The 7,516-nt window shown below is 40.3% G+C and overlaps 1 protein-coding gene across 5 annotated transcripts in view; it reads left to right on the top strand.

Annotated features, from left to right (window-relative positions):
- The window catches only part of raraa (retinoic acid receptor, alpha a), a 580,457-nt gene that overhangs the window by 199,742 nt on the left and 373,199 nt on the right, over window positions 1-7,516 (top strand). Inside the window, exon 1 of one of the 5 annotated variants that reach the window (XM_043674914.1) lies at window positions 6,165-6,341. The exons of the other annotated variants lie outside the window; for them this stretch is intronic. The gene's annotated coding sequence lies outside the window, so the exon portion shown is untranslated. Of the gene's footprint in view, window positions 1-6,164; window positions 6,342-7,516 lie in introns of those variants that run through there. 5 annotated transcript variants of the gene reach the window in all.

Here is a 7,516-nt window from a genome sequence, read left to right as displayed (position 1 = left end):
TCTTCCGCCTTGGAACACTTCAACCCCAGGGCATCAATGTGGACTTCAACAGTTTCCTCATTTCCCCTTCCCCCACTTCACCCTAGTTCCAAACTTCCAGCTCAGCACTGTCCCCATGACTTGTCATAGCTGCCTATCTTCTTTTCCACCTATCCACTCCACCCTCCTCCCTGACCTGTCACCTTCACCCCTCCCCACTCACCCATTGTACTCCATGCTACTTTCTCCCCACCCCCACCCTCCCCTAGCTTATCTCTCCACGCTTCAGGCTCTTTGCCTTTATTCTTGATGAAGGGCTTTTGCCCAAAACGTTGATTTTGCTGCTCCTCGGATGCTGCCTGAACTGCTGTGCTCTTCCAGCACTTGTGAGTCCAAGCCTGGATGTTGTCCAGATCTTGTTGCATTCAACATGGAGTGCTTCATTATCTGAGGGGTCACGAATGATGCTGAACATTATGCAATCATCAACAAATGTCGCCATGATGGAGCGAAGGTTATTGATAAAGTAGCTGACGATGGTTGGACGTGGGACACCACTACCCTGAGGAATTCCTGCAGAGATGTCCTGGAGCTGAGATGACCAACCTCCAACAACCATAACCAAAAGCCTCTGTGTCAGGTATGACTTCAACTAGTGCAGGACATCATCCACCATCAGAAGTTGTATCTTATCAGTGAGATGCTCATGATTGATTTTATACTTTGATCTTCTGTTAAATATGAAATGACATTAAAATGGCTTCCAAACAAAGTCTGTATTGTGACTAATTAAGTGTGTATGTTTGTCTAAAGTTCTATTCATGGCTTTGAAGCAACTATGCAGATGCTGATCTTGCATGTGTCTAGTTATCTGGTGTTGCTAAATTCAGCCTTTCTTTATAGAGGACGCTGTTTTACAACTGGTAGAGTAATATACTAAGAAGATGGGAAATTCCATTCCCATATTTTTGTAGCTTTTTAAAAGTTTATAATCATAAAGTTGGTTACCGACTATAGATACAATCATTCTGGGATGATTTAAAGGGCTTCTCTAGTGCCCTAGCTGCCAAAGACTTTACCTGAAAACAAACCTGACTTGGTTTCTGGTCTGTGTTCCAGTTAATCTCAATGGTTATGGCATGGCATGGTCAGGGGAAAATGAGTTTGGGAACATGGTCAGCTATGGATTGTTTGGACCAAAGGGTCTGTTTCCGTGCTGTATGACTCAACGTCTCTATTATCCTCCTGATCACTGTTCAGTGAAGAGTCCTGGAAAAAGCAAGAGTGGATATTGAATGAGCATGAGGATTTGATAGATAACCAAGTCTGTTACCATTGCAAGCAAATGAACAATAAAACAACTGGAAGTACTGCTTTGTAGCTATTTTAGTAGAGATAATCATTAACTTAAAATTAACGGGCCATTACTGATATAAAAATGGCCAAAAATGGAATGTTATTATTGTGCTGACCATTCCTTTATTTTCTCAAATAGTAACCTCTTGGCAAATATTTTAGAAATACAAAATATAATTCATGAATGTTCATGCACAATTTGGAAATAATGTAAAGATTATGTTGAAGACAGAAAAAGTGACAATATTGGTTATATTATCAAATATGCAAAAAGAAAATGCTTACTGGGACCAAACTAAGTTAAATTTGCACTTTGCACTTAATATAAAGTGGTTTCAGGTGCACTTTGACAGGAAAAGTAGCAGTATTGGCTGGGTGTCAGTTTTCGAGTTGAAACTTGAGCAAAGTGAAGCAGGTAAAAACAATGACTGCAGATGCTGGAAACCAGATTCTGGATTAGTGGTGCTGGAAGAGCACAGCAGTACAGGCAGCATCCAACAAGCTTCGAAATCGACGTCAATTCCTGATGAAGGGCTTTTGCCCGCAACATCGATTTCGAAGCTCCTTGGATGCTGCCTGAACTGCTGTGCTCTTCCAGCACCACTAATCCAGAAAGTGAAGCAGGGTTTGCCCTTCCCCTTCCAGAGGCTGTCCTGGCTGCTTTGGTTACACACCGTTAGATGTACGACTTCAAGCCTGACATAAAGATGTCCAAATAATTTGTTAGAACTTTTGGGAAATTTTAAGACTTTGAATTGAACATTTTTAATATTCTGACAAAACAAATACTCCTGCTACTCTGTCCTGTTGGTTGCCAGGGGAGCGAGTGGATTAGTGGTGCTGGAAAAGCACAGCAGTTCAGTCAGCATCCGGGGAGCAGTAAAATCGACGTTTCGGGCAAAAGCCCTTCACCAGCGAGTGCTTTTGCAGCTTCCTTACTGGTTTTGGGTCAGAGATACAATATACTTGAATATGGCTGAGTATGGAATAATTCTGAAGAACCATGCAGAGCTCAATTTAAAGAACACAAAATCGTAAGTGTGCAGTGGACACTGTAACTATATTCTTTACATTAAATTTTACAGTTTAATGGTGGTAAGGCACAAAATAGAAGATCTGGACATGAAGTCCAAACAGCAAAGGATTAGATGATGATCTGAATACAGTGGGTAACTGTTAGCCCAGAATGAAGCAGAGATGAATACATCACAAGTGTCAATTCAGAGAAGATGGTGCCAGGGTGATCAGAAGATAAATCTAGAGAAGGATGATCAAATATAGCTTTGTAAATGATCCTAGAATTGATATCAGAACCTTTTAATTTGGGAGCAAAGGCCCTGGATTTATGAGGATGTTGAGGATAAATGAACAGAAATCAGGCACGGAGACTAGGTTGTAAACTAATGTTAAAGCTCTTACCTTAAAACTCAGTGGTGTTTATTTCTTGTTTTAATTTGTTTTTTAGATTTTTATTGCTGCTTAGAAGCCACAATGTTTTACCGACACAAAAGTAGTTGTGTAGTCTCAAACCCTTTGCTTGTTGCAAGATTACTCCACCAGTCATTGGCCATATGGTCCCATCATTTCTCTGTTGTCAGCAGCCATAATATGCTGAAGCCATCAGAATGGATGAGTTATTTAACCCACTATTTCTCCACAATTCTTTGAAAATTTCTTGAGCAAACATTGTGAAACTTGAAAGAGTTCAGAAAAGATTTACAAAGACGTTGTCAGGGTTGGAGGATTTGAGCTATAGGGAGAGGTTGAGTAGGCTGGGGCTGTTTTCCCTGGAGCATTGGAGGCTAAGGAGCGACCAGATAGAAGTTTATAAATTCATGAGGGGCATGAATAGGATAAATAGACAAGGTCTTTTCCCTGGGGTGAGGGAGTCCAGAACTAGAGGGCATAGGTTTAGGGTGAGTGGGGAAAGATATAAAAGAGACCTAAGAGGTTACTTTTTCACGCAGAGGGTGATACGTGTGTGGAATGAGCTGCCAAAGAAAGTGGTGAAGGCTGGTACAATTTCAGCATTTAAAGGGCATCTGGATGGGTATATGAATAGGAAGGATTTGGAGGGATATGTTTCGGGTGCTGGCAGGTGGGACTAGATTGAGTTGGGATATCTGGTCGGTATGGACGAGTTGGACCGAAGGGTCTGTTTCCGTGCCGTACATCTCTATGACTCCATGAGAAAACATATTGCCATCATGTTTCATATAATGAGCAGATATGAGGAAAGGTAACAAGTGACAGCAACAAAAAGCTCATAACAATTGATCTTTACATTTGATTAATATGCTCAAATGTTGATTCATTCACCATCTGAGTTTGTTTTGATCTTTGCTCATAATACACGAAAATATCTAGATATGAAAATGACAGTAGTTGACTAAATTTGCTGCAGTTGATGAATGTGCTTTTGATAAACACATTAACCTGAAAATTTGAAGCTTTCCCTGCTGTAATGGAGTGTTTGGAGTTGCAAGTCTTGCACTGATAATTAGAGTTGTTCTAGTGAGGATGTAGCCTCTCTCCCTCTCTCTTCCCCTATCCCTATTCTTGCAAGGCTTTTGGCATCAGAGTAGAGGTACTGTTTTCCCAACCATAGGTGTAACTGGTGAAGGGTTAGTGGAGTTATACTTGATTAGATCAGGCATCTTATTGAAGATTGAAAGTGTCACTCACTTTGAGGGTCCAGGTGAGGATAATGACCTGGAGCAGCAAATAAAAGTGTCCAATTATCATACATTTTTAAAAAGCGTCTTTATGTTCTTTGTGGTGGGGTAGTGACAGGATTGGATTTATGAGAAGGATAGGGCATAATTATTATTAAACAAAAAGAAAATTGTCATGACATGTGAGCTGCTGGGTCAACTAATCCTCGTTGCCCATCCATCATTGATCTTGAGAAGGTAGTGGTGAGCAGCTGCCATGAAACAGAGCAGCCAATATGGCGTAGGCACACCTCCAGTATTGTTAGGAACGGAGTTCCAGGATTTGACTTTACAACAGTGTAAGAAAGTACAGTTTCAAATCAGGAAAGCGTGTGGCTTGGAGAGGAGCTTGCAGTAGATGCTGTTCTCATGTGTCTGCTGCCTTTGGCTTTTTAAGTGGTAAAGGTGGGTGCTTGCAGTTGCTATGTTGAACATGTTGCATCCTCTTGACCTTGAGAACTTTGGTTCATGGTGTGGCTGCATTAAGGCACTTACGTGTCCCTCTTGTTTCAGGCTTGCAGGACTGTTTGATGCAAGTGTTCTCAGTGATACACTATACTGCTGTGGTAGCCAAGAGATTATTCATTGCACTTTGTTGGCAGACATAAAGTTGTGGCAATGTAAAATTGAAGCAATGCTGAGAAAAAAGCACATTATTACAAAAGATCCAGCTACTAAATTGTGTCATTATTTTCTGTGTTTCTGGAAGAAATTTGAGATAAATGTGCTATTGCTGGAATTATCGAGAGTAGACAAAGCAACGCTTTGAATGCACTAAGCAACCATTTGCTATTATAATTGACAGTAGTTTCTAGATTGTAGTGCATCATTATGTTTCCTTTTCTGATTACTGTGCTGCAATGTTTGAACATGTTGAGCCCTGTGAAGTAGCATCTCCAGATCTCTTTCAACTTCATATTTTGGTATTTCAATGTCATTCACACTGTTAATCCATTCTAGAAAATTACGAGCACAAATATCCATACGTTGTTTAGACAATAACTCCTTTGTTCTTTCCCTTACCCCACCCAAAAATAAATTTTATGTACAAACCTTTTTTTGATTGTTCTTGATGTTGACAGAATCAGATAGACTGTCACTTAATTGAAAATCTTAAGACATTTACATAATGGACATGCAGAAGTGCTCATCCTCCCTCAGCTGCTTGTTATCATGCAAAATGCTTAATATGCAGGGTATTCATTGATGGTACAGACCTACTAAAACATGGGGCTATCATTATGCTGCTGGAATAAAGTTGCCAGCTAAACTGAAGTTAACCTGAGAGACTTGTACAATAACTTCAGCCATGTGCAGTGCTACATAGATTCAAGATTTTGTACAAAAATGGGAGAACAGAAGCTGATAACCTGAAGCAGGATCGACAATCTGCTAATTATAAAATCATACCAGTTCATGACAAATAACTGCTTGCTGGGAACATGCTGAGAAGTGACAGGTGAGATTATAAGAGTTGTTAAACATTTCTACCGCTCATGTCCAGACAACCAGCTCCCCCCCACCAACTCCGACTCATGTCTAGACCGCATCCCCACCCCAGCACCCTCCAAAAAACTCTGGCCCATGACCAAAGCCCACACCTGCAGGTGCTTTAAATGTTCTACTTGAGCTGGAATACGTTCCTTCAGAGATGATTCAAGTGCTTCACCTGCACCTCATGGTTTAATCTGTCACATTTTCCCCTCTTCCAGCATAAATGTCTTGAATTGTTCATTAATGTTATCTCTTGGTCACAACCAGTACAAAATCCCTACAAATGTCAGGGAATGTTAGATTTGTGTCAATGAGCAAACTAAACTCTCAAAACCAAACACAGTAACCTTCATTTCTATTAGCAACCTTGTTCAAAGCACTTTCACTCTCTCTCTCTCTCTCTCTCACTCACACTGTGTGCTGTAAATGTCAAATTCGCTTCGCAGGGTGATTGTGACTCAAGCTGACATTGGTGATTTACGGCTGAATGCACGCTAGAACCACTGGCACACAGACAAAACTCTGTGCTGCTGCTGGCACCCATGCGCACTGCAGGCCTGGGTCTCATGACTTCTGCTGTCCTTAGGAAGCAGAGGTGGAGCATAACACAGGATGTGCAGATTAATGGCAGATTCTGAAGAGTTGGTGAAGCAGATTTCCTTTCTCGGCCTGTGTTGGTCTAAACTATGATGCAGCTGTAGTTTTCTCTCCTTTTTTTAAAATAATGAGTGATTTAGGTGTGAAGGTTTCTGCTTTGGTCACATTTCTTTATTCAGCAAGTCTCTGAGGCCTGTGAAGGTATGTACTGTATGGGTAGTTTTTTTTGGTGGGGACTGGAAAATGTGGGTAGAGCTGCATTTACTCAGCTTGTAGAAGTGAGGCCTCAGTATCATAGAATTCTCTTATTAAGTTTTACATTGTTTGACCTTGCCCCAATTAACTGGTGGAAATTAGTTTTGTAAAGACACAGAGTAAGTATTAATTACGTAGAGTTACAGGGCAAAGAATCACGTTTTACTGTATTTCCTGGTGTGCTTTTAATTTTCCTGAAGTATTAATAAATTAACAACCAAAGTCAAGCAACTTTCTTAAGAAATACTTGATCTGTCAAAAATTTCAGGAAGCACTATAAACAGTTGTGTTTACTTTTAGTGATGAATTTGTTTAGAGCTGCTCAAACATATGCATAATTGATGATTGTGCTTATTTCCACGTCTTTTTACACGTTTTTAAAAGAACAGATGTGTAGAATATTTTTTCACGCGAATTGAGTATCTGAATTAGGAGGGCTCTGTAATGATGCCTCAGCTATGATGGCAAGTTGGAGAAATAGTACATTTCAGCCAGTGGTTCTCAATGTGTTACATTTATTTTGAATTCACCAAACCCACATTCATAGCAGAACGGTGGCCTGGAACAGAACACAGTTTGGAAATAGGGTGATGTGATGCTATAGTGCCAATTTCCCAACCTGTGAGAATTCCCATTGGATTTGTGAATTTACCCTATAATGAAATGAATTGATATTAAGAATTTAAAACAGTACATCTACATCTGGGAATGGATGCACTGTGGAGTGGATCTTTGGGAATAGATGCACTGTCTATTTACCAGTCTCCTCCTTTTAATTAAATTAAAGAAACATGAGTGCAAGCTAAATTAAGTAAAGTTAAGATCTGGATCCCCTAATGGCTTTATTCATTGAAAACAGCAAGTTAGCTGTTACCAACCAGGACAGCAGTAAAGTTGCTATAATCCAGAGAATCATAGGGTAGCTGACTTATTAGGGAGAATCAACTAGTGATGGTTTAACCTGCGGGACACCACACCTAAGGTGAGGGATGAGGTTGAGAAGGTGGGGAGGGAATTGAACTTGTGCTGTCGGTGTCACTTTGAAACACAAGCCAGCCATCCAGCTAACTAAGTTACATTTACCAATAATGTTACAGTGATTATTTTCAAAGGTAACCCAT

This window comes from Chiloscyllium plagiosum, chromosome 33 (genome assembly GCF_004010195.1).
Source record: "Chiloscyllium plagiosum isolate BGI_BamShark_2017 chromosome 33, ASM401019v2, whole genome shotgun sequence".
Classification (NCBI taxonomy): domain Eukaryota; kingdom Metazoa; phylum Chordata; class Chondrichthyes; order Orectolobiformes; family Hemiscylliidae; genus Chiloscyllium; species Chiloscyllium plagiosum.
Note: the sequence above shows the minus strand (reverse complement) of the source record. Positions and strands in the feature narration are given on the sequence as shown.